General features: G+C 35.6%; 1 long non-coding RNA gene across 1 annotated transcript; it reads right to left on the bottom strand.

Annotated features, from left to right (window-relative positions):
* Positions 1–13,216: 13,216 nt before the first annotated feature.
* Positions 13,217–26,872, bottom strand: LOC125327827. The gene is made up of 3 exons (XR_007204388.1): positions 26,834–26,872; positions 21,506–21,582; positions 13,217–14,581 (listed from the first exon to the last, which is right to left on the bottom strand). It is a non-coding gene; the product is annotated as an uncharacterized LOC125327827 (long non-coding RNA).
* Positions 26,873–27,487: the final 615 nt, after the last annotated feature.

Here is a 27,487-nt window from a genome sequence, read left to right as displayed (position 1 = left end):
CAACACAAAGGATTTGCCTATTATGGGCCACAGGGAGCATATGAGTTTAATGAAATATAGTTTTTATTTTGTGGGTCTGGCTTAAAATCTTATCAATATAAAGACCTGATATCTTATCAATTAAGAATAAATTCAATAATCTATTTTGTTCTATTTCGTTTTCAACTTTGCCATACTTCTGTGCATCACAAACCTGCAGATATATTTGTTGCATGTTTAGTCTTGGTTTGTTTAAGAATAATAAACCAAATTAATGTAAACAGATAGTGTAATAAAAGGGTATAATTGACTGATATTATTGGGTTGCCTATTTTTGAAGAAAAGACTTAATTTTTCCTAGAAAGTAACATATCTTTGCAGGATGAGATAATCTCATCCTGCAAATGTGATTTCATGTTTACATTTAATCATAACTAGAGTACTTTTGGGGCAGTGGAATTTTTTATTAAAATTAATTCAAAGAAATGTGTGAATATGTATGACACAAAGACTCTGAGACAATTTTTTTGGATGTCAGAGAGAAACTGGACTGTATTTAGGTCAGATAGAAGGTTTGAAAGTCAAGATATAATGAATTGCTGCTCTGACCAATGTGGTATCACTAGTGTTTCTACTTCAAATTAATGCAGATGTCCCCAGATTAATTAAAATCTCAAAAAAACCCCTCAAGTCTAGATCTTTCCAGAAATGGGATATCTATATTACTCTGCACAAATAGAATAACTTAAACAAAAAATATCAAATCAAGTCTCCTGATAGGAGAAAGATAATCTTGAGCTTAAGAGTACTGAATTGAAATTTGATGTATTTGGATTTTTACAATTTTTACCTTTTATTGTGATTGAGTTTCTATGACACAAAGCAATCACCATGGATTAGAAAAGCTCTCCTCAGATAAAATGGAACAATGCTATAATTTAATCTTTGGGATCTGCAGCTTCATTCTCCTACACTGAGATTTTGATCCTTCCCCTTTGTAAAAATAAAAATAATAAAAAAAAAGATTAATTTGAGAGTAAGGTGAAATCTAGAATCCTTTGAAACCATGAAAATTTGGTGATAAAATTACCTCTACACAACTACATAGACAGATGTAACTGTCTAATTTGTTGTCTTCTGTGTTGAAACAGTTGTGAAAAAAACCACAACCAAGCCCACCTCTTTAGTACAGTGTCAATGTCACTGTGCATTATGACTACTAAACTAATAAAGACAGAACCCTAATCTGCACAAGGAAGTTGGAGATTGCAACAAGGTTCCCCACAAGGAAGGAAGCATTTTGATCAGTTTTGCATGCACATCAACTTTTTCAGTGTCTTCAAACTTGGAATGTGTTCCAAATAATTATTATTTTTCATGGATTTCTAATTCTACTTGCAAATTGAGCTGCTATCTTAAAGAAATCCGGAAACCCATTCTTTCAAAATAACCAACAGCTCCAAGATAACTTTGGATCATAGTTATTTGATTTAGTTTACAACAAGAGCTGAGGTTGAGCAAAATGACTGACTGTTTCTCATTGTATATTAATTAGATCACCCATTATCTATTTCATTCATGGAGACTGAGAGCCTAAAACAGATCAAAAATGTCAAATTTTTATCAACTGCTAATGAAATTCTGCTCATATGATTTGAGATACTGCTGAGAGGAGATGAAGCAGCCTCTGCTTAATCAGTAATTTAAAGAGCCCACAGGATAATATTTCTGTTTCCACACAGCAAAAAGCAGGGTTCTATGTCTTTGCAAACAAGAGAGATAAAAAATAGAAGGTATTCTAATATTAGTGGTTTTTTTGCTTTTTACACTGTGTTTTCCTGTTCTTTTACTTAGTAACTTTACAACAATCAGAACTGAAATCTCACAACAAGCTGCATATTATAACTGCCTTACTGGAGTTGTTGTTTCTGAGAGCTCGAATTTCAAAGAGCGACGGACACCCACCTTGATAAAAGACAAAAGAATGTTGTTGTATATCTGGTTTAAATTTCTTATCCCTTATTAAGCAAATGCATTGCTTTGTGAATTTTGTAACAGTGTTCTTGAACAAACAGACCTCATCTACGAGAAACTACTGAAGTTTCACATTTTATTTCCCTGTAAATGAATTAAGGATGGGAAATAAAGTCTTAGAGTTTGAATTCATCAATAAAAATATCTCTCCATGACCCACAGGGCTCAGTAGAAGTTTTGGCTTTTGCTTTCCACTCCATAATTTATGGTGGGTGATTTTACATGAGTTCTGCTAGTGATTTGGAAAAAAAAATCAAAGGAAATAAATCTTTGTACATTTCAAAATATGTTAATATATGTTAATATATTCAAAGTATATTAATTGTGGCAAACATTTTGTTGTTGATAATGGCGTAATACTAATCAGTCTTCTGTTAGAAAGTGATTTAGCACAATAAAAAGTGCAAAAGAACATTAAAAGACAGGTAAAGATAAAATTACTGGATTAGACAGGCTTCTTCTAGGTCAAAGCAGGACACAACAATAGAATACATCTTGTCCTATCTGTCATGCTGCAAATACTCCAAAAAGCCTACTTCTTCAAATATTTTCTTTAACATTTTGGTTGCAAATAAAAATTTATGCTCTGCTTCACAGAAGGCACTACATTTCATGCTAACCAACTCCATTCTGCTTTCCAGCATTCCCATGTATGTTCCTTCTGATCTCCCTTGTTTGGGATGACACCGTTCTGCATTTGTGCAGAACGTGACAGAATTAAAATCTCTTCTGCACCAGAACACTTCATGTTGGACAGTGATTCCACAAATAAAGAAATAAATAACATTGTAGAAATGAGAGATATTTTGTACACATATACACCAGCACTTTTCCATGAGTTTAATAACGCAGTGGTGCTGGAGCACAAATTCTAGTGTAAGTGTCTCACTGGAGTCACCACTTACCTTTGCTCGGGGCTGGCAAAGCCTGTGTTCCTGTGACTCTCATCATCTACTTCCAGTGATTAGGGAAGAGATTTGAGTAAACAATGCAGGCTGATGAATTCATATTTATTGGGAATGGCAGGCTAATTAGAAGAGATTAAATGTCTTGTATAAAATGAAGAGACTTCTATAGCCCTTCAGTACATGAATTTGCCTAAAAAAATTTAAGATCTCTTGTCTTTATTACAAAGAAAATACATGCATTTGATTCCACAGCTAAATTTGCACAAATCTGATAGACACCTAGAGAAAAACTCAAATATTTCACATATTTAATCTTCAAATTAATATGGAATTTAAACAATATATTTGGGGTTGCGTTTAGTTTTTTTCATAGGTTCATTTTAGTGGTTTCAAAGACACTGTACCAGGTATTCAAATGAAGCTGAAGGATGAACTAGTATTTCTAATGTACCATATTTTTCATTTATAAGCAGCTGATACAGCCTAGAAACTGCTGGGATTTACAGTATATCTTCAATGTAAGATGAAGGAAACAGAAACATAATTTTAAAAAATATTCACTCCAAGGACCGTGTACCCTGTAAAGAGCATCAAAGACTGCTGTAGATCAAGAGGTGAACAAGGCCTCATAGTCTAAAGCCCTATGGGGAAAATCAGATTATTTATTTTGCAGGTCCAGTAGTAGGTAGAACCATACAGATAAGTATTTCAAACCTGAAATAAACCTTTAGGTTTTTGTTGAGCCCAATTAAAACCTGATTATATTAAAAAATAAGGATGCATGCCTAAATCACTTTGAAGTCTCTTGATATCAAACTTTGATAACTTTATTGAAAAAAAACTCAATGTAAAATTCATACAACCCAAAGTGACTCTGTATTGAGCATGTTCCACTTACAAATTTAGACTATAAAATGAGAAATGCAAATAGATATAACTGAAAAATATTAGATCCTTAGAAGATGAATTCTCAGTTCCTCATCTTCAAGGTATTGAAATCAAAGCTTTGCCTTCAATGCTACCTACCCATCAAAGCCAATCAAGAGCTCTGTTGTCTGTTCTCTCACTAAAGAAGTGGTACTAGGCAGGCATTGTCATAATTTTCATGTGTTACAGAAGTGGTAAAGTTAGGAGCAATGAACCTGTGCTGTAATAACAGTAAACAGTTAAGAATTATTCATTCCCTAAGTTAGGTAAGATGAAAGAATTTAATACTTTTTAAAATAACAATTCAGTTTCATTAGCTATGGCATATGGAGTTGTTTCAAATCCACACTGAATTAATATTAATAAGTAATAAATTAACTCTTCTAGTAACCCAGAAATAAACAGAAGTTTACTTCATTAACTTGCCTTCCTCACTGCTGCCACCAAATTTACTCCAGTTCAGCGGAAAAGAGAGAGAAAGATGATAAAGTATCTCTTGCTGTCTTTGAAAGAGAATCCTTGGGAAAATAAATATGACAGGTTCTCATCCGGTGTTGGTTTTTAAAAGGTACAAAACCTATCAAGAGCTCCAGAGGAAAAAAGCATTAAGGTTAATAATTCATACTGTAAGTCCCAGATATCTCCAGAAGAAAGATAAATAAGGAAATAACTAAGAGAAGAAAGTTAAAAAAACTAGGTCTCTGCAGTAAAGATGTTATGTTGAAAGGGAAAAAAGGAGAAGCCGTTTCAGGAAAACGTAGTTCAATATCCAATAGTGTAATTTGGAGATGTATGGCATCCAAACTGGATGTTAACCAAGTCTAGGCTTAGTGCAGTAAGTGAATTCAACCAGGCACAAGCCAGACTGCTCCTCTTAATTCTTCTGTTAGCAGATTCCACTGAGATGACAACAGCAGCCTCCAGGCTGTGTGTGCCCCTGGGGGAAGCAACCTGCCATGTTGCAGCAGATACAACCATTTCAAATCTCAGGGGGAGACATTTGATTGTTTCAGGAGTGTGTGCTCTTCAAATAGAAATTGCTTGTCTTCCCCAGGGATAATGCAGTGGGTTACTACAGCATTTGTAACTGCCACCACCTTGTCAGCAGCATGTAATTATGTAAAAGAAAAAACATCTACAGGAATTTCCCAGTAGACAAAAAAAACTTATAGTGTCAGGTGTCTTATTGCTGCAAAATGATTGTTTCCCTCTTTAAAGTCTTGAATTCTATAATGCATTGGAAAGATGCCAGATTCTGTGAGTATGGTATTAAAGATTTTGTGGCATTTTGAGTGACATGATTTTAGAAAGTCATGCCTCCTAAAACTATTCTTACAGTCTCTATCTGTAAATCCAGAAGGATGACACTCTGCTCTGGGCTTGGGTTTTTCAGATTAAGTGTCAAAGGGAGATAGAAAGGGAAAGGGAAAGGGAAAAGGAAAAGGAAAGGGAAAGGGAAAGAGAAAAAACATCCAAAAAACCCCGGATAGAAGTCTCTCCTGAAGGGATAAGTTCTGTAGAAAATTCCATGACAGTTCAAGAATGCGCAGAATCCTAATACAACTGTAGTAGAAATGAAAGAACAGATTAAATATTAATATGGTTTTACTCACTCCAAAGTATGTATGAATTCTTTAGTTATTGTATGCTGTGTTGTTTGAAATCATAAAATTCATAGTACATTTATGCAACACCTTTTCTATAGATACTGTCTCAAAATAGACATCCCAAACCCTCAAACCATTGCAGCATGTAAATGAGGTGTTTTAAGTACTTAATTGATATTATATCATGTTTATTATGTTTTCTAAGAATTCTAGTCACTTATGACATTTACAATATTTTTTTATCCTCTAGAAAATTCTAAATTTTAAAATTTAAACAAAAAAACAAAAACAGGAAACGAGAAAAATCCAAAGATTTCCATTGTCAATTGGTTATGGAGGCAAACCGTTTGCTGTCACTGAACCACAGCTCAAGTCCTGCCAAAATGTCGGTCACCAAGTGGGCCTGAAAAGCTGCATGATAGACTGCAGCTTTTCAAAAGCTAACTTATTCAGACTCATTAGATTCAGAACATCCTGCATGGCAGCAGCTGTGGGGATTTATTTTTCACTGTGTTCTTAAAAAGATTTTGTTGTTTGCACATTCAAACTCTTTTCTGAACTCCAGAAACCTTTGAAAATTCTTCACTTAGGAAAACAGAGAAAGGGCATGTCTGTAGGAAAAAGAGTGTTTTTCTAACCCAGCTTCACTAACCCAAGTAAATAAAATCCGTCTAATGCAGCAGTCAGACAAGTTATCTCAATCTTTGGTTGAGTTAAGCCCTTAAAACTTTCCAATGCCTGCAATGACTCTGTACAACAAATGACAGTATGCAATGTGAAGGATGTCTGCAAAGCAGTTTACTTACTCCACCAGTTTTGGTTCAAAGAGAGCCCATAGCTCAGCTGGAGCAATTAAAATTGCTGTCTTTACTGGTGTATTAACTTTAAATGATCTGAGGCAAGCACATTTAAGTTAAGAATACATTTTTTCAGGGTGAAGAAATTTTGTCCACTTTATCTCTAGGGTGAACACATTTTGGAGTATGATCAGGAGATCCAGGAGATCAAGTTATAGAAATGGAAATCAACAGCACACACCAGTCCTTAATGTCATAATGGCACATATGGCTATGAAATCCCTCTTAGGACAACAGAAAGTCATCACTGGCCTACAGCTATCAAGGTTAAGGGAATCTTACCAACTTTAAAGGCGTTACGTGCTGTCACCACAAAGTGTTCTTCTGTAACATCCCCTATTTTGTAAATAGAGCTCCTGAATTCTGAGAGGTCTGAAAAAGATCAGAAATGAAATTAAAGAATGGGTATCAATCTCCTCTGAAACAAAGATAATCACAAAGTTGTTTTTGCTTAATCAGGTTGCATTGCATCAACCATGATGATATCATATTATGGGGTTAATCCCTTTGTAGGTTCTGAATACAGTGGCTCTGTACTGTTTACTAGCTATCATTCAAGCCTTTCTCCTGAGTCTGTCAAATGTTTGAGTTATATACTTACAGCAATCAAAACCAAAGATAGCTCTTATACGATTTCAATCTGCTTTGAAGTGCTTTAATTAGTAAATTACAAGCAACAATTTTTTTAAAATAAAAAGTTAAAATTTAGCATGAGAATAAGCAAAAAATATTATTCTATTTAGAAGTATCCTTTGTTGTTTTAAAATAGATTTATTTTTAAAATTATCTTAATTTTCTGAGGTAATTCCAGCAAAGGAAGAGAAACAAACGTGATATTCAGAAGTCGAGTTTTGAGAAGTGTCTGTGTAAACAACCTGATCTCTTCAAAGGACTATGGTCTTTTTAACATAAAATTCCCATCACAGAGAGTTGAAGACAGGTCATGTGGTCTGTCAAAACTAGTTTTAGCCGTATCACAATTGGCTGCACAAACAGTATAAATGGCTCCATAACACACTCTTATCCAAGAAATATATTTAAATTTTTTACTCTTTTGTTGACATATAGTAAGCTCTAAAGAGAGTAAAGCAATAATTTTTTTTTCTGATAGAATAAAATTTAGAGAAAACTTTAACACCTATAAGACATGATGACTTATTATATGGCTAGTAAAAAGCATGTTTCTCTATCTGGCTTCCAATTAAATCCGATATATTTTATCCACTCTATATTGAGTGTCCTGTGAAGATAAATAAATAGTGTTTCTACGTAGGAAATCAATTATAGTGTAAAAAAATCACAGAGCTTTCAACTCTAAGTGGTGTTAAAATAATAAAATAAATGTATTGGTGTGATTTTCTCTTTTCTCAGAATACTTTGACTTACCTAAATAAAGATTGCAAGATATAAACTTGAAGTTGTCATCACTTGAGAATTAGTGTTAATATAACCAAGAGTGTCTATCATTCCCGTGGTATAAAAGCAGATTCTTTATGTTACAATACTTGAAGCACAATGTTTTTTGTTACTACTGCTGCATAGTAATGACAACTTGAACACGTGAAGTCACTCAGGCAAAACCCACAAATATGTAAACTCTCCACAATGTTATCAAAATGCACTTTAAAAGTGTTAAACGTCAATTTCATTTCCTTTGGAAGTTAGCTGGTTGTTTCTTCTGAATCTCAAGGATTTAGACTGATGTCTGTGCAAATTTCCAACTGCATATTTCCTACAGTTATGCAGATACTTTAGTGATGGTGGTTTTTGGTGAAATTGGGACTGTGGTAGTGTGAACTGATCTTTTTATACTATAAACCATGCTTTTGAATATACTGCAGTTTTAACAGTTGAAACTACTTATCTTGTTATTCAAAACTGCAACAAGCTTTTTTCTTGGTTTTTTTTTTTTTTGAGAGGTGCTCAAGATTGTATTTCTCACATGACTCCTGGTGAAGTGATTTTTTTTCTTGAAAATGATGAAAATGTTTTCAAAAATAGAGATGGGTCATCTGGCCATGTTGCAATGCAATTTTCCCCAGACATTTTTCTTTGCAGAAAAACTAAAGCAGTAGTAGACAGAACAAGTGGCTAAAAAATCTCTGTGTTCTCTGTATTTCCCTTTGAACTGTCATGTCAGTTATATGGGTCTACTTTAAGTTTGGAGAAATGCCGAAAAAAGAGGATAAGGAAATTTATAACTTTCAGCTATATTAAGCATCTGAATATGTATAATGGAATTTGCCAAACAGGTGAGGAAACTGAGGAAACAAGTAGATAATAAAAAACCTGACAACTTCTGAAATGCTGGGGTTATACATGCTCCTCAGTAAAAAAGAACTATTTGTTACCAAAGCGCTTCCAAAATATATATTATTATCATCATCATCATCATCATCATCATCATCATCATTATTTTATAGTTTTATACCTTTCCAACTCAGGTAATTTTTTTCTCTTTGGTGAGCTCAATCATGCATCTGCTTCTCTTCTGTCGCATCAATACAGTGCTCAGTAAAACAAGCTGTATATATAGGTCCTGGAGTTGTTTATTTACTGACACCTCACGGATTTCTTTTTTAGAGGTAGCTGTTTTGCATATTTTTCTTTTGTAATTTGCCTTCTAGATATTCAGCAGCCAAATAGACTGGGATGCCAGAGTGTGCTTCACATTTGCATTTCATGGAATCATGTGTAACCTAATAACTTTGAGAGCACATTCTGTTTACTTAGATGACATCATCCACAGTAAAATGAGATATATCCCAATATTTATCTCTGATTTGTCTAAAAAATGTAAAGATACAGAGTTTTGAAATGTTTTTCCTGTAATCAGTCTTGCAAACATTAGTTTGGAAACATTTCTACCAGTGATTAAAGGCCAACTAGATGCAGAAAAAAACAAGAACTCAGCCATTTATTGTAAAATTTTTAAAATTAGATATTTTATTGATTTGAGAACAATTTTCTAACTATTTTCATAATAAAAATTATACCACAATCAACTTCTACAAAAGTACTTAAACAGTTCCAGAAGGATATCCGGTTCTACAACACACAAAAGAGTGAAATTTTGTATAATAAAAAAATTAAATATATGGGATTTTTTCCTGTGTTAAAAGAAAAATTAAATAGTAGAAAATGTAGCACAGACAAAAAGAAAAATAATTTTTCTCTATATATGTTTCCATGTATAAATGCACATATGTAAAAGATACAGAAATGTTACTGCATTTGTTGAAAGTGATAAAAGAAAATATTTATTTGTTTTTTTTTTTTCTTAGTGCAGAATTCTTTTTACCCCATTAAATGTCTCTGGTTTCTTGTCTACACACCATACATTGCAAAATTAGTCCCTGTTGGATATGCATTAGTACTTTGTCTAGTCTAAACATCTTGAGCAATGGAATGTCCATTGGGAGACTTATTTTCCAGAGTCTAATACATCTCACTGTCAGAAAATTGTTTCTGATATTCAGCCTAATTTTTTCCTCCCTTAATTTCCTCCCATTGCTCCTAATTACATCTCCTTATGCCACCCTAAATCATTTGTCCCCCTGCTTAGTGTTTATGGCCTTCAAATACTTGCAGAATGTTATCATATCCTTGTGAGTTGTCATTTAGCCAAATTCTGTGTAGAAATTTATGTAAATTGGCACTACTATATTGATTTATGCTATTTATACCACCTGAGGATAAAAAGCACGACATTTGATTCCCATGGGAGGGTATTTTATTCCAGTTTGTGTCATGACTCACACCTGCCTAGAAGGAGAAGAAAATTCTGCTTCAAACTTTATGTGTTTCATCTAGTCCCCATGGCCTGCTACTGTTGCTTTGGTCTGCAAAACTGTGATTGGATTCAAATACATATATATGTGTATATATATATCTATATATCTATATATATTATATATATATCTGTGTGTGTGTGTGGGCATGTGTGTTTAATATACCTCAAATACACAAACACTGTGCAAAATCTCTGGTGCCAGCACTGTTAACATATTTGAAAAAGGGATGACCCTAATAGGGCAAGGTTTTAGGCTTTTTCTACGTGCAATTAATATACTTTTCTTCTGGACTGGTAAACTTTGGAGGAACATCATTGAACCCACTCAGGGTTACATTACCATGTTTATGTCCCAAACAGAAAACTCTTCTGAAGAAAACAATGAGTCCTTGAAGGACAGTAGGTAGCTCCTTCTGAACAGTCTTTATCCTCTTACCATCACCCTTTCTGATCAGACAGCACATGGAATTTGATGACAATTCTGAAACACCACTAATTGCTGGAATAAATCATATTTCCTGGCAAATTAGTGATTGCTTTTCAGCAAGCTCCAGTTCTGCACTTTTTCATCAAGTTCCAGTTCAGCTAACAAAAACTTCCGGTGTTCGCTGTACCATATAATTATCTAGATACATGTGTACTTCAATCAGTGGTACAAGATGGATTGGGTTATCACAAGAGAGATTTGTGTGATTTTCATATCATTCAGATTATAAAATAGCTGATAACCTGAGAAGTAGCTTCCCAGCTCTATGAATTTTATCACCCTTGTTCATTCTGTAAACGCTTCTTAGAGGACAGAACTGAATTCAGCACAGATGTAATCTTCTTAGCACAACTGCAGTTTCATATGAAGAAACACATAAGCATAACAGTAGACAGATAATAAAGATTCCTTGTTGCCTCTTCAAAACAGCATGGGTCTATACCAAGCACACGACAAGGCAGGTGGGTTTCAAAAAAAGAGCATCTCAAAGTGTCTCTCTGACAAGCACACTTCCCACACATGGCTTCTCAGTGTCAAAACTCTCACAGCAGGAGCATTAGGAAACCATGCAATGTGACCTAGGAAAGCAGTATAGGATATAAAATGTGGATGTTAGGATCTAAGGTGCTCTTTTATCAGCACAATAATCACCAAATTATTCAGCAAAGAGATTAAATTTGTCTATGTAATCCTCATACTCTTTTAACACTCTTTTTAATGCCAGTGTTAAGTCTATTCATTACAAAAATGAAATTAATCCTTAACAGTTAGGAATATTATTTCTAGGCATTACGACAAACATTATAAGAGAGTCACAGTAATACAGATTAAAAACTCCCTTTACGAAAATGCCTGTAATGCAGTTGACAATGATCTGAAAACACTTTGGGAGGGTGTAACTGCTGCTGAGCAGGACAAAATGAGCAGGATGTCCTGTGCCCCTTGCTGCAGTCTGCACGGCACCCATCTGCATCTCTGGAGCTGCACATGAGGAATATGATCATGAATGAAAGCCACAAGAATACATAAAAGTGCCTATTTTTCACATGGCTGTTTCCATGTCAGCAGACACTCAGAAAAACAAAAAAGGGGGAAGAAATGCTATGTTGCAATGGAGAAATAATCACCCATTATCAGTCAGTCCTAATGGACAAAAAATGATACTTTCATTGCAGAAAGATCCCCTGAAACACATAACTTTTCCTCCATTAGAGAAGCCTTCAGTAGGCCACGAGGATTAACAACAAAAAAGTAATTTTGCCTAGAGTAAATAAGTAAATAGATAAATTTTCTGTGCTACTAGAATATCAATGAAGGCACTATTTCAGCTTAAAAAAGACCACACCACAGGGGATTCACTAAAGATTAGTTTTTCCAAGAGCACTAATTACTCTGAGAAATAAAATACCTCAAAAATTCCTGCAGTCAGTTCTTCCAGATTTCCAGTTTTCAAAGCTGCAAACTGTATCAGTGTAGATGTGGTAGCGAAGGGGCTGGGATTAATAAAACTTCTGACAAAGGTAAATCACGGGTATCTGGCAAAAGCTGTCACCTTCATTATCTGCCATGTGTTTGCCTAAGCATATTCTTCTTGAATTGCATTACTAAAATTGCAAAGCTTTTTCCTAATGATGTTTGGTACTGTAAACTTTCAACTCAATCTTATTTCTTTATCTCACCAGGAGTCTATCAAGTTTACACCCTTCTGGAATTTTCATTTTAAAACATTTCAAATTGCTCCTGTTTAGTTTATTTGTACCTTTTCTCTTTGATGGAGCCCCACTCTGTTTCTGTATGTGTGCGTGTGTGTGTGCATGTGTGTTGTTATTTGTCCCTTTTGAATGTTTTCTAGGCTGAAGAATGTAATAAAGAAAAATAAATAATTGTTAGGGCCAAAAAAGGTCTGTGACATGCTTCCAAATTCATAATTTCTTCTCAGTCCTGTCAAATTGGGCATTACTAGCAGAAAACTGCCTTTCTTATTGGGAATAAATACCACAGCAGCCTGGACTTTATTATTATTGAGTTCTATTCATCACTATTATAAGAAAATCTAAGTCAGCGAATTTGCATAAAATGTTTGATGTGGGAATCAGGTGTACTGGTAGAAAAAAGGGGTACAGTGATCAGGTTTCACCCAAGATGTGCTCATGTTGCAGTTTTGGTGAATATCTACATAATCCAGTTAACGTGTGGCTATTTGGTGACAAATGCCAAAGTTTTTTCAAGACTTCCAAGTTTCCCCACCTCAGGGGGGCGCGGGGGGGCGGGATAACAATCTTAGAGAATGCTGGGTGATTTTCTAGTGTAAAGTCATTCAGCTACTTGATTTGTGATCTTGATTTGTGATCTTGATTTGTGATCTTTCCATTTGGTCATGTAGATACTCAGATACAGATGAAAACTGAGCAAAGTTTAAAAAGATATTTTCTTTCTGAACATAAATTAAAAAAAATATGTAGAATACATGAGTTCTGATTTTCAGAATGGTTTTTAAAATTAACTTCTGGAGAGGAAATATGACTTTGTTGAAGGCAATTTGGGCCTTAGCTTGAGATTTTCAGTATAGCATCCTGGCAAACTAAAGAGTATTTAGTCATTTAGGAAGGTCAGCTGTAGCTGTGGGATGCTAACTCCCTTCTTTTTTAACAGGAACAGAGATGTTATTTCATAAGATGTTTTACAACATGAATTCAAATATTCTGAATGTTCCTCAAAGCACAGGACATTTTTCCCTACACTAACTGTAGCAGACGTCTAGCAAGACCAGGTTTTTCAGGCTAAAGTGAATTTCCAGATATCCAATTTATTTTCTCTTTCTAGCCCAACTTATAAAATTAATTTTCCTAAATTCCAGCAATATTTATAAAGACAAAAAAAAAAAATGCTGAGATATACCACTACATAAGAAATTTAAGATAAGGTTCCTCCAAACTTACAAGTACAAAGTGAGAAAGAGATGAAGGTCCACAACATGTTTAAGTGTCTAATTTATGGAATTTACTGGAAAGTTCATGGGCACTCATGACTGTTCTGATGGAATCTCCCAGCATGAGTAAATCATGTGCTAGTGTCCCACATGTAGTGTTAGGCAGGTTGAAAATTGAGCCACATGTAGCATAAATTTTGACTATACATAGCAATAGCAGAAAAACAACTTTCCCTGTGTTTAATTTATTCAGCTTTAGAGAGACATAGAAATATTGCACTTATATTGCTATAAATATATCCTTAGCAAGTCAACATCATTAAACCTGGACAGAGTACTTTTAGGAATGGTAAAACAGAGGCAGATTGATCAAAGTCTGTTGTTTTATCCAATTCAACAGAAGTCATTAAAACACACAGTTTTCACTTAAATTTTCAACTGGAAAATATATGAAATTTGTATTGTCACACTGAATGTAATAATTTCTAAATGAATGCAAATAAAAAAAGAAAAAAGCAGAAATTGAAAGTGAAAGGCAGTTGGTGTTTTATATTAAAAACAATTAATTTCCTGACAGTAGTAATTTTGATAATAGGTCTAAAGGAACTGAATTAGAAAAAAGTGGTGCTTAAAACTTGCCATGAAATACATAGGTAGGTGCAAATGCATCAAAATTTACATCAATTTATATTTATTTATATAAAATTAAGAGTTTTAATTTTTTTGAGAGATTATACTGATGTTACTGTACTAAGTTTAACAACATGTTAGACCTCAAATAGTTTGCCACTGAAGTAAGTGATAATCTTTCTCTTGGCCACAGTAGATTTCAGATCAGAAACTATGTTTGTGACAGGGAAATTTGTGAGTACCTCTTTTTCATATCAGTGAATGATCTGATAACACCCCTGATGCATTTCACAGCAAAGAACCAAGTAAAGAAAATTACAGGCTTTGGCAGTCTCCATTTCATTCTTGCTTGACTTGCAGGTGTTCCCTTGCTTTCAAATACTTGTGGTCTGGGCATATTTTCAGCGTAGACGAAATTAGGGCTTTCCTGCTATTGAAAAGAAAAAAAGTAATTAACATTCCTTCTTTACAGTGCAATGGATAGTAAAGAGAGTAGGTTATTGCTAGGATTTTCCCCCTTTTTTAAAGATGTAAATTTTTACATCTGTTTTAAAACTACATGCAAAATCATTTTGTTCTTTCTTGGCAGGGTTACACAGTGTTCTTTTTGCTTTCTTCACATTTTTGAATATCACAAACAAGCAAGGTTTGTCTCCCTTTGATGAAGTTTTTCTCACATTCTTGTCTTTTAAGATCTTAACATCTTTCTTTTTAAAAAGCAAAAGCCAGACTCTGTATTCCTTTAGGATAAGTAGGAAACATTTCCATTTTTTTCTATACATTCCTCACATGTCTGATTGTGCATGGTACTGGAAAGCACGTACATGCAATGTTGCCTCTAGAGTACTGATATCTTTTCTTCACTATGCTGTCAAGAATTTATGCCAGTACCTCTGACTTTAATCTGAAAAGGTCAGGCTGTTAAATATATAGAAATAATATAGCTCTTCTTAAGCTCTATCTGAGAACAGATAGTAAATCATCCTTAGAAAAACAGAGATTTTGGGGGTTTTTTGGAGATAGGCATTCCTGAAAGTTTCTTCAAGGCTGATTGGAAGAAAGTGAAACATAAACTGGTATTCATAAGCCATGAGAAGGTACTCCTTGTGTTGTTAAATGCCATTAGGGCAGTTACAATGGTTAGATTTGGAAAAAACAACAGAGGTAAGTAATCTATTAATCCATTTCCCACCTTCTTTTCTGCCTGCACATTGTCTCAGAATAAACTGCTCCTCAAAAACTTATTATAAATCATTCCATAAATGTTTCTTTCAAAATTGGCATTCGAAGTAAGAAGTCTGTAAATGCATATACATTTCACAAAACATGGTTATGCAATCTGTTAGCATAGGTGGTAAATGAATATTTGAAATTAATTTTCCATAGATATTGTAATTCATAATATTTTAAAGTTACTGTTTCTGTATGTGTATGTATTTTCTTACATTTTTATTTTTCTTTATCTCAGAAGCTAAGTTCCTAGTCCATCTGTCTTTTTAAGATTTGATAAAAGTTTAATGTCCAGTTTGAGGTACCAAAGGAGGAAGATTTGTGGCTTATACATATCAATCTTATCAAAGTTTCTGTTCACTTAACATCATTAATGCATCGTAAGTATCAGAACAACAGGAGGGATACAAAGTGTCAATTAAAAAAGCCTGTTTACTATTTATAATTAACTGTTTTTCTTTCACTTACCCTGTGTGCCTACAGAAAATTCTGACTGTGTGCTCTTGAACTTTGGGGTTGATAAAGTGGTACTAGGTAGAAAGCCACTACAACAGCTTATATATATATATAGAAATTTTTAACTCAAGGTATGTAAATGCTTTGCACACATCTCTTGTCCCAATATCACAGATAACAAACAATGCTACTTTTCACTAATTTAGCAAATTTGAACCCATTAGATAAGCAAATTAAGGTAAAGAAAACAAATGGCAATGCCACACTAAAGTTCTGAGAGGCAGAGCCATTTTTGAACTCCAGTCTGCTGACATACAATGTGCACCAGTGTTGACCCCCATGCACAATATTACTTTTAATAGTAAGACTGAGACAACACAGTTACAGAATATCAGAGAAATAAAAAATTGGTAGTGGCAAGTTGACTTAAAACTGTACTCATATGGGAGGGTGAAAGGCATTAACTATTGTCTGATAAGCAAATGACAAGGATGCACTGCAATGACAGGGAAGGCATCAGTGTCTTATTACAACCTTTGTACAGAAGAAGATTTTATTCTGCTTTTCTATGACTTTCCTCAGTTGTCCATATTTGCTGTCTCTTTAGCTTCCAGAAATGATAAGGAGGATTGATTGTACTGTTTAGTGCAGTTTTGATCAGTCTAAAGCACAAAACCTAAACTGTCAAGATTCAGTACAAGGATAAAAAAGGCAGTAACCAGGAAAGAGGTGTTTATAAAGGAACATATATCGTAAAATCTTTGCAATAAACTGGGTTGTAAGGAATTTTGTTCTTTAGTATTTAGCTTTACTTTTTCTTCTTTTTTTTAGCAGTGTAAAGAAAGGATGGTTCTATAGGTAGATCGACTAGGTCACAAGAAACTAAGTTAGAAATCCAAGCCCTGTTATAATTAATTCAAAGGTATCTGTTCGGACAAGAGAATTGGGAATGACTGCTACTATTTTAGGCATCTTTATGGAGATAATAAGGCCCTCTACAATTGTGTCAAAAAAAGAATTTGATATTGGGAGACTTAGGAATGTGAATTTCCTGGTTATGAGAATAATTGACAAATACAAATACAGGAAAAATAATGTCCTAGACTGCTGTAGAAACACTCTAGAAAATGGTCCTTCTGCTATTTCTTCTGTCTCTGTGTTCCAAGACATACTTGAACTGTCTTAGAAGAAAAGGATTTAGGGCAAACAGGAATGGAGGATATATTTATCCAAAGCCTTGTCTCATATTTCCTATTTGCTGGTTTTAATTTGTTGTCTTTTAGCACCCAGACTTCTAAATTTTCCAACATTTTGTCTGTTCAATGTACAGGGAACCCAGCCAATGGATTATATTCACAGATGGCTATAAAGAGACTGTACACTGATACGTCACACCTTGAGTACCCAAATCCTTTGTAGACCCTACACATCCTGCTCCTTTGCCTCTTGCTTTTAAAATGTGTACAATAGCACGTTCTTGCCTATTTAGGGCAATGGAAGGAAAAAAACATCAAGTACAAGGGATACAGCTAAATAATTGTAAAAATACTGCTCTCAAGTATCTAACTCAGATGCAGTAAACATTACACCCGACTTCAGGCTGCCAAAGACCATCTTTTTCAGTGATCCCCCATAACTTTTAATGTTTTGCCAAGGAAAAGCCATCATACAAAATGAAAGCACACTTTGGTTCTTTCATATCACTAGCATAAATATAGAATTTCCTCAATGCGTTTCATCTCCCTTTTCCCGCCAGATGCCAATATCAGTGTTTCAGAGTGTTGGTGAAAAAATTAGAATGCTAGAATAGTGAAAAAGATGTTTTGGAAAAGGCTCAGATATTTCCTTGTAAATAAGGATGTAATGTTCAAAGAAAACGACCAAAATGGTGATGTTACATGGCTGAACTCTCATTTAGATGGTAACATTAAATATCCCTCTTAGATGTGTTCAGCATTTCAAATGGGAGACAGAATGCCAGAACTCCTATGCAAGTTACTGTAAAATACTTTGGTTCATAGAATGATGAAAAAATATCAAAACTGGTAAGTAGTAGTATTAAATAAGTATTGCAATTGACATGGTAGCACTGCAGTAATACCAAAGAAGATGAACCAAATCACCCAAAAAATAGCTGCATAACACTGTATGACAATGTGTGGGCAGCTGGCATAAAGAATTGAGACCTTTTGAACTGGCGTATCCTGTCCAAATACATTCATTATCTTCATTGCTCTGCTTTGTGTTTTACATGCTGAACAATGATTCAGTCTCTAAGGTTCTCCTATAAGATTATCCTTTGGAAGCGGGATAAGAACAAAGCAGAGGGAAAGGAGAGGCTTATATGGAATTTTGTCATAAACTCAGAAATACCGACACTGCTTGTTGAAACCAATGCCAGCATATTCTCCTGAAAACTGAGTAGAACAGCAATAAACACTCAAAACCTTATTTTTGGAATGTGTTGCAAACTACTGTCTAAAAAGTCACTAACCAACACCCCCTACCCCCCCAAAAAAAAACCCCACCCCATCACCTCTTCAGCAATTCTCCCAGTATGGATTTTGCTGGTTTAAAGTCAGAGTATTTAAGAATATAATAAGCAGATATGGATTGGAGAATATTTCAGATCCAGATGCTGAATGACTTTGAATCAAAAGAAAGAGTTGGATCTGAAAGAAATTACAATAATGTAGCTTGGAACCTTGGGAACACAGTAAATTGATTATGTGTCAGACACCCTGTAGAAAAAAGTAAGAAAAGAGAAATTACGTGAAGGATGTACCCAAAGAGGAAGCTCTTCCCAGGTTATGCAGTGAACAAATCTGAGGCAAAATATTTGACAATGAAGGGGTTACACATATATATAATATATATATGCACATGTGTATGTGTATTTGCACTTTTAAATTTATTAAAAAAAAAATCAATTTTTTTCTGATATACTATCTCTTTATCATGATCCTGTTAGATTCCAAACTATATTGCTGTGATTTGTTTTCCTTTTATGCTAGTTATCACAGTTTTATTGCCACCTTTACTTTCAGTTGTCCCTCATATTTCTCTCTTTTGGTAGGTGCAATATCTGTCTGCATAGGTAGATTTCAAGAGGCAGTGTGTCTATATCAATGCTCTCAGGAGCGCACTTTCAAAGCAAATCTCACAGTTCTCTTCACATATCTTTGGTTCACACAGTGGAATGGTCCAGACTCAAAGAACTGGATTCCAAGAATATGTGGCCTAGGGGTACATTTATTTCATTCCTACTACAAATAGGCATTAAGATTTTGGTAACAAACAAGAACAAATGCAAAGGAGTCTAAATTATAGATATTCTTTTGCTACTGTAGATACTAGTTCTTCCAATATATGACCTCTTGAGCCTTCAGGTTCTTCAAGGAACAGTATAAAGAATAAAAATGACTAAGAAACCTGTTTCACTTCTGCTCACAGGATGTGCACATTTTACAACTGTATGGTAAAGATTTCTCGAAATAAGATACCTTAGCAATGAAAGTTTCTGCTTTTTTTCTGCCCATAGATTATAAATCTGTGAACACCAAGAAGTCTTAGTTTCAGAACAGTTCATAGACAATTTTGAAAAGCCTAGATTTGCTAATCATCATTATTCCATAAAAATGTCAACCTCTCCTCCAACTCCAATCCCATATGCTCTTGATCATGATCTTCTGCCTTTCATCAAATGCGGCCCTAAATGAACTCCATTCAGTCTTTTCACCCCAGCACAGTTCACCCAAGTTCAGTGATAAATTGTAAAAGGCAAAAGAAGGAAATCTGCATTGTATCTGTATCTTTCTTAAACTTAAAAATCCTTCCAGCCTGATGAATTAAAAATTGTTCACAAATTTACAATCTCTTTGTGTTAGACAGAGAAGAAATGTAAACCCTTGATGTTGTGTTTAAGTTTCCTTCTAACTATTTACTTTCAAGAAAACAACAGTTTCATTTTCATTTTACTTGGTTTTTTTTTTTTTTTAAATTATTATTCCCAGGATAGTACTAGGGAAATTTAAATTTGATGGAATCAAAACCTCAAAACATCAGAGATCTGGTTACTGAGTTATTAAAAGCAGCTCAAACATGGTGTGAGCAAGAAACTAAATTAAATACTGTGATTAGTGAGAACAGAAATTATATTTGTACAATTACATCTATTCTGAAACTTCAAAGAAACTCAGGTATGGGTCTTACCACCCTCAATCTTCTCAACCTATAGAATCATAGAGTTGTTTGTATTGAAAGGAATCTTTTAAAGATCATCTAGATCAACCTCACTGTTGCTTCATTAGATCAGGTAAAGTCAATGGCTACACATGAATTGAGACAATGTGCTCTTAGCTCTATCCCCTTAAAAATCTTTCTTTCTTCACCAGTTGTTTACAGCCCTCATTACCTATGGCATGCTGTATTTAAGTTTTATAAACTTCTAAACGCGAATGTGAATTTTTGAGTTGTACTTATATTTTGGTGTTCCTTAGGAAATATAAAAGTAATATTGGTCCATCTTCTCTGATGGCTTAAATCATCACAGCAACACTGATTTATGCCAGCTGAGACTATCTCACAGTAATTCCATTCTCTCTCTATTATATGCTGTCTGTATGTCTTCTGCACTGGTGAGTTAGTTTAACCAACATCTACGGGGACTTTCCATTTTTTCAATTAAGAGAGAGGTCATTAGGGGTAGAGTTTTGAGAAAATACAGAAAGCTATGTAAGAAAAGGTCTTAAGCTCATAAATGTTCTTAATTATATATTGTGTCCTTAGTGTAAAGAATTACCTTCAGGTCATTCTGTCTCTTTTATCAGAATAAATCACCATCATCATCTATTCACTTGTGCATTCAATTCACGACATAATAGTGTCAGAGGTGGCACAGAATATACACATACATACTCAAATTCCAACACAGTGACCCAAATTGTGTCTACAGCTGCCAAGCAGACTGCCATAGACATTTAACAGAAAGGGCTTGTTTTGAAGAAATATTTATTCCTACGAAGGGAGGCAAATGGAGCAACGGCTTAGTGAAACAGCCCAAGAAACTAAATTCAAAACACATTTATCTCTTAACTGAAAATAAGTTTGAATACCTCGTGTTAATGGTCATATTCGAAAAATACCACAGTATATGTCCTAAATGACAACTTTTACTTCAAATAGAAGACACTGGAAAAGAACAGTACTAAATTAGCAGTGTTGCATCAGTACAATTTCATGGCAGAAAACAAGAAGTACAAAAATTAGAAGGTTAAGTTTACTCTGTATTTTAGCAGTTGGGTGAAAAAAAATTATTCTCCATACACAAATATTTAATCTCAAATTTTAAGTGTGTACACATCATTCCTCAGGAAACTCATATCCTTGGCAGTCTAATGATTATGGACAGTAAAAATAGTCAAAAGTTTTAAGTTCAATGACCAGATTTTCTGGAGAATTTTCTGAAGAATTCCTATGTGACCACATATCTGTGTCATATTTGCAAAACAGGAGAATTCTACATTTGCACAGTGCAGCTTTACAAGCCTATTGGGGACTGCGAAGGCTTGGGCAGAACAGCTCTGGTATATCTGATTTCACAGTGCATGTAGCATAAAGTCACTCTACAAGAACAGAATAGCTTTCAGGTGTTGGACTTGCTGTGTACCTGCAGATCAGTTGCATAATATGTGTACATCCAGCACGCGTATGTTCCTGAACTCACCAATCACTGCCAGACATAACCTGAAAAAAAATGTAGTTATCTTGAGAAAATTTCTCCACTATCTTATGGATGACAATCTGACATTGAGCTTCAATTTCCACATTATGGATATGTAATGATACAATACCTCCAGTCAACGAACTTAGGAAACATAGATCATGAAACACATACCCATAAAAAACCATCCTTCAGCAAAAGGTCTTAATACAGCAGGTATTTTTAAAGCAATAATCTCTTTAAAAAAATAACTAATTTACTTACTTTTTTTTTCCAAACTGATCCCTTAACAGAAATCTGGGAAGCAAACAAAAAAAAGAGTACATCACCAAGTATTATAACTGTATTTGATGTTTATGCAGCTCTGTCTGTCTTTTGTTTTGCTCCTCAAAAGTCATGAGGAAGTAGTTTTCTTCTTGTCACAAGCTGTAAAGCAGCATGTATTTAAAAACCAAGCCAGTTTTCAGAAATTTAGTAGGATGATAATATAGACAAGTATTCAGCATTTAAACTGGGAATGTAGTCTAAGATTTTTCAAATTTAGCCTATTACTTTTTAAATTAGAGTAAAAAGAGAAAATGTAATGAGCAGTTTGAGATGACACCTGACCTCTGTTTCTGAATAAGTCCCCAGGTTGATAATTAATCCTCTTTAAGTTCATAGACATGTAAACAAAAAGCTATTAATTTAAGGAAGAGTAATTCCTCTTAATTAGATATAATTGACACAGAACTGCCTAATCAAAAAAAAAATTAAATTCATGTAAAATAGGGCTTACTTCAAGACAGGAATTTAGGTTGGGCTTCTGTTCTTAGTGAATTATCCAAACCTTAATTACATCAGTGGGAGTTTCCACATTTGCTTCATTGCATCAGGCCATGGTCTCCCCAAAAGCAATGAGCCATGGTAAAACTTGATTCCAACACTTTCAAGTTACTTTTTGAAGTGGCACTGTAGATAAATTTAGACTGTTCTATCAACATCTTGAATATGAACTGTAACCTCATTTCAACTGAGTGAGCTTATAAAATATATTTTTGTGATAGATGATTTTTATTTCTAACAATGACTGCTTGATAATATAAATGTACAGAATTTTAAGGTGTTCTAGCCCTTTTTTGACATTCTATTGTTTGTTTTGCAGGATTTGTTCTTTGATAAATGAGGACTCAGTCTTGGGCACTGGGGAAAGGAAAGCTTGTTTTATTACATGTTGTATGTAAAGAAAGTTCAGCATCAGGACATATTGTCCCCTGCTTCTCAGAACATCTATCTTCTGCGTGTGCCAACATGCAGAAGGTTATGATGGTTATGTCCTTTGAGTTCCCAAAGTAGGAATTTACCATGGATTTTTATACTTTTACTAGTACAGACGAATCTGAATCAAAACCACCCTTCAGATCCTACTCTAACCAAAACTCGTTTGTGTCAGTAGTAGGGTGTTCCATAATGCACTATTCTAAAATAAGGACATGACCTTTCCAATGCCTCGGTTCCCTAAGTATTAACAACATTTCTGTGTTTAGAAAACTATCATCAGACCTGTGCGTGACAGATATTATCTGTAACTTGATATAAAACATGCTGAAATTGTCTCCAAGTGAATAAAATAATCATTCTCCTAAAGAAAAAATATAATCTGAGCTGAGCTGGGTAAAATGTGTTAACTACTGTAAAATATTCTTTGTGAAAAGAAGAAAAATCACATATAGACTGTTAGCCAGGCTGCCAGCTTACAATCTAACAAGATTCAAAGTAACAAGGACATAAATGGATGTCCCATCAAATGATGTTTTTAATGGCCAGGAATGTGAGAAGGGTGAAGACCATGTAGGATGGATTAGTCATATAGCAAAGCTATTTAAATCCTTTGGTACTTCTAGGAAAGCTACAACTATGTATGTCCTAGAAACATTATCTGATATTATTTTCATCTTTGACAGGGGTCTGTAGAGTCAGTACATTAGAAAGCAACTGATAAAAATATTATTATAGAGATTTGCTATGCTGTGGAGAGTTTATGTTGTCCTAGAGTTCTTGTGAGTGACAGTGTCATGTATCAATTTTGTGTTGATGTCAAATATTCAGTGGACTCAACAACTCACCTCAAGAGGTTTGATTGACAAGCAGAAAAGGGAATCAACCTTCAGCTCTGAGGTTTTCTGATTCATGTGTTCTCCTTGTAGTAAACTCACTGATTGAAGTACAATATTTGAATGTTGTTCAGACTTTTCGGAGTCCAATCCATTGCAATAGCCAAGCCCTTTTCCACTAATCACACCAGCCATACACAGAGAATCCCTGCAGTGATGCAAGAGATTCCCAGCTGTGCAACAAGACTAAATCAAAACAAAGCATCCATCAATTTTTTTCTGAAGGAGAGTAAACTACAAGACTACTTTTAGCAACTAAGGGACAATTAAGAAGATATAAATCATGAGCCAGTTCTGATCTTAGTTTGCCCATCTTTGTTGCCAGCATGCAGGGAGGAAGAACTCACTCTTTTTTTTTCTCTTTTACTTAAAAATATTATATTACCCCATTTCCTTCACTAGGAATAATTCTCATGATCATCAATCTGTAGTAGAACCATACTTATCATACTTATCAGTCACAGAGAAAGACAGAAGACCTATCTTTAGGCAAAAAGCAGAAATTCAAGACACTTTATTATCCATCCAAGTAACCACAGTGGAAGGTGTTGGTGTCCCACTCATAGTACAGTGTATCAAGGGTGTGTACGTGTAACTGACAACAAGCAGCAGCACAACTTTGATCTCTGAACAGGCTTTTGGAGTTACATAATGTTCCATTACTTTCAGGAGACATTGAATATGGAATGTTCTTTCAGTCTACAGGTTTGCTTAACTTTTTGAAAAGACAGTTACTTTGCAGGTCTGACAAAATACTTAGATATCCCACTTAGATATGTGTTACGACTAGCACATTTAGCTGACAGTTTGAAAGAGAGGGGGACAAGTAAGTCCTAAACTCTGATGTTAAATCCTAATCCCTTTAAAATTAAGAAGATTTTATTTTGTTCTGTTTTGTTTTTCAATAATGAGAATGGAACAAGGAATATATCCTTGACTATGCTCCTGGATGGACTGTGAAGACTTGGGTGAGTAACTTAGTTCCACTGAGCAGTAGTTTGTCCATTATCAAGTAAAATAATAAAATAGAAAGCATTTTGTTGGCTTAACAAAACTAGTGGTGCTAATGTTCTGTGAGTTTTCTGGAGAAAATACTTTTGCAGTTATTTGCCTTTTTTATAACTCTAACACTCTAGTGTGTGTGTTCCATTCAGCAGTTCAAATTGTGTAATCCTTATTTTTCAAACAATCCATATGCAACATAATGAAAGGCACTGTCAGAGAAATCTTAGGTAGATAAGCAGACACAAGATAGAGTTTAAAAAGCAGAGTCACAGCAGTGCATTTTGGTGCTATTCCTGAGAGAGGTTCCAAATCTGAGCATCACAACATAAATGGTGGATAGGGGTAGAGAGATGGCTTAAAAGTGTCTTACTGATTCGTACCACCTTTGGCATTACATTTTTAAGTACTGATAAGTTTCTAAAACAAAGACAAAACACAAGCCAGCTTTATGTTAAAGCAGATAGTGATAAAATCTGCCTTCATGTTGCAAATCAGAATCATTCCTAGTATAAAACCTACTGTCTTCAACAAAGTTTATACCAGATGTGAGATTGGTCGTGGATGTTAAAAGCCATGGCAATACAAGATGAAAAAGTCTTTCTAAAAGATAACAATTTTGTTTGCATGCAGAAGGATGGGTAACAGACATTTGGACTAGCAGAGTGAGCTACAGCAGTGGCAGCATGAGCAGCAAATTTTGTTATTATTAGCAATTCAAATGCAGGTATCAGATTGATTTTGTGTTTGAATCATTCATCAGGGTTTGCTCCAAGGCTGAAACTTGCTTTCTGGAAGTTCCATAAAATTTCATTCAAAACACTTCTTCATAGAATGAAATAGAAGGGAAAAGAATAGAGAAGAACACATTAAAAGAGATATTCCAAGAGTATTAAGATTTTTTTTGATTTTTGAAACATAATTGAAGTATTATTTTCAATCTAAAAATTCAGTGCAGTCCCAAATTCTATAGAAAAATCTGAAATAGGTTTCTCTTGGACAGTTCTCTGACTTCTATGTATATGTGAAACTTTCAGTGATTTACATGCTTGGAAGAACCACCAGCTTTTTTTTCATCTTTGTTATTAACACTTGTCGTGGTTTGACACTGGCCCAACACCAGGCACCACGAGAAACACTCGCTCACCCTGGGGAAGGGCAGAGGAGAGAAAAGGAAAAAGAAGTTAATGAGCACTTCGTGAGTGAGATAAGGACCAGGAGAAACACTTCAAGGGCAAAACAGGCTCAGCTTAAGTTGCGAAGTGAATTACTAGCAGAATTTATAATAATATAAACAATATTAATAAACAGAAGTTTATTACTAACAGAATCAGAAGAGGATAATGAGAAGTAAAATAAGCCCTTAGAACACCTTCCCCCTGCCCCTCCCTCCTTCCCACCGACAGCACAGGAGACAGGGCCTGGGGGTTTGGTCAGTCCATCACCGGGATTTCCTTCCGCTGCTCCAGGAGAGAAGTCTTCCCCTATGAGGCCATGGGGTCCCTCCCATGGGAGACAGTTCTCCTGAACTTCCCTGGCGTGGGTCCGCTCTCACGAGCAGCGGCCGCACCGCCCCTGCTGCAGCGTGAGCCCCTCCCACGGGCCCACAGCCCTCCCAAACTGCTGCGCCGGGGCTCTCTCCTTCCTCGAGGTGCAGTCCCCCAAGGACAGGCTGCTCCAGCCTGGCAGCAGGGCCCTCTCGCTCCAGCGGGTCTCCCACTGGATCACAGCCTCCTCCAGGCATCCACCCGCTCCGGCACGGGCACCTCCCCCACGGGCTGCGGGTGGATCTCTGCATCCCCCGTGGATCCCCACGGGCTGTGGGTGGATCTCTGCATCCCCCGTGGATCCCCACGGGCTGCGGGTGGATCTCTGCATCCCCCGTGGATCCCCACGGGCTGTGGGTGGATCTCTGCATCCCCCGTGGATCCCCACGGGCTGCGGGTGGATCTCTGCATCCCCCGTGGATCCCCACGGGCTGTGGGTGGATCTCTGCATCCCCCGTGGATCCCCACGGGCTGCAGGGGCACAGCTGCTTCACCATGGGCTGCACCACGGCCTGCAGAGGAACCTCGGCTCCGGCGCCTGGAGCACCTCCTGCCCCTCCTTCTGCACTGACCTTGGTGTCACCATGTTGTTTTCCCTCACATGTTCTCACCTCCTCCTCTTCTGTGACTAGAATCAAAACCTTGTGACTTCGTTTTGATTTGTTCTTAAATACACTGAGGCATTACCAACCTCTCTCATTGGTCCAGCCTTGGCCAGCAGCATGTCCATCTTCAGAGCCATCAGAGATTGGCTCTGCTGGACATGGTGGAAGCTTCTGGCAGCTTCCTCACAGGAGCCACCTTTGTTGCCCCCTGCTACTTAAAACCAGGCCGTGCCAAACCAATACAACACTCTAGCAACCGTCTTGTTAAAAACCCTTATTCTGTTATTACAATGTATAGACTTCCTGCAAATGCCTCTTTCTACTTAGGTAATCATCTTTCAATGCTGCATCCTACTAAGGCAGTCAATTACTAGCCATTCTGCCCTGTCAGAGCAATGAAGCATTTATGTACTTGAGATATTCATGTCTGGAGCTTTAGTTTTAAATCTAAGAGCTCCCATCACCTTCTGAAATTCTTTGCTTTATCAAGTGATTTTGTTATATAAAGCCATTACTGAAGGAAAGACTGTTTCATTATTCATCGCTTGCTATCACCAGAAGTCTTGAAAGTATAATAGAAAACAGGCTCTGTTTCAGCATTCAGCAAGGCAGATAAACCAT

The sequence above is a fragment of the Corvus hawaiiensis genome, chromosome 6 (genome assembly GCF_020740725.1).
Source record: "Corvus hawaiiensis isolate bCorHaw1 chromosome 6, bCorHaw1.pri.cur, whole genome shotgun sequence".
In the NCBI taxonomy this organism is placed as follows: Eukaryota; Metazoa; Chordata; class Aves; order Passeriformes; family Corvidae; genus Corvus; species Corvus hawaiiensis.
This window is presented reverse-complemented; position numbering and strand designations above follow the sequence as displayed.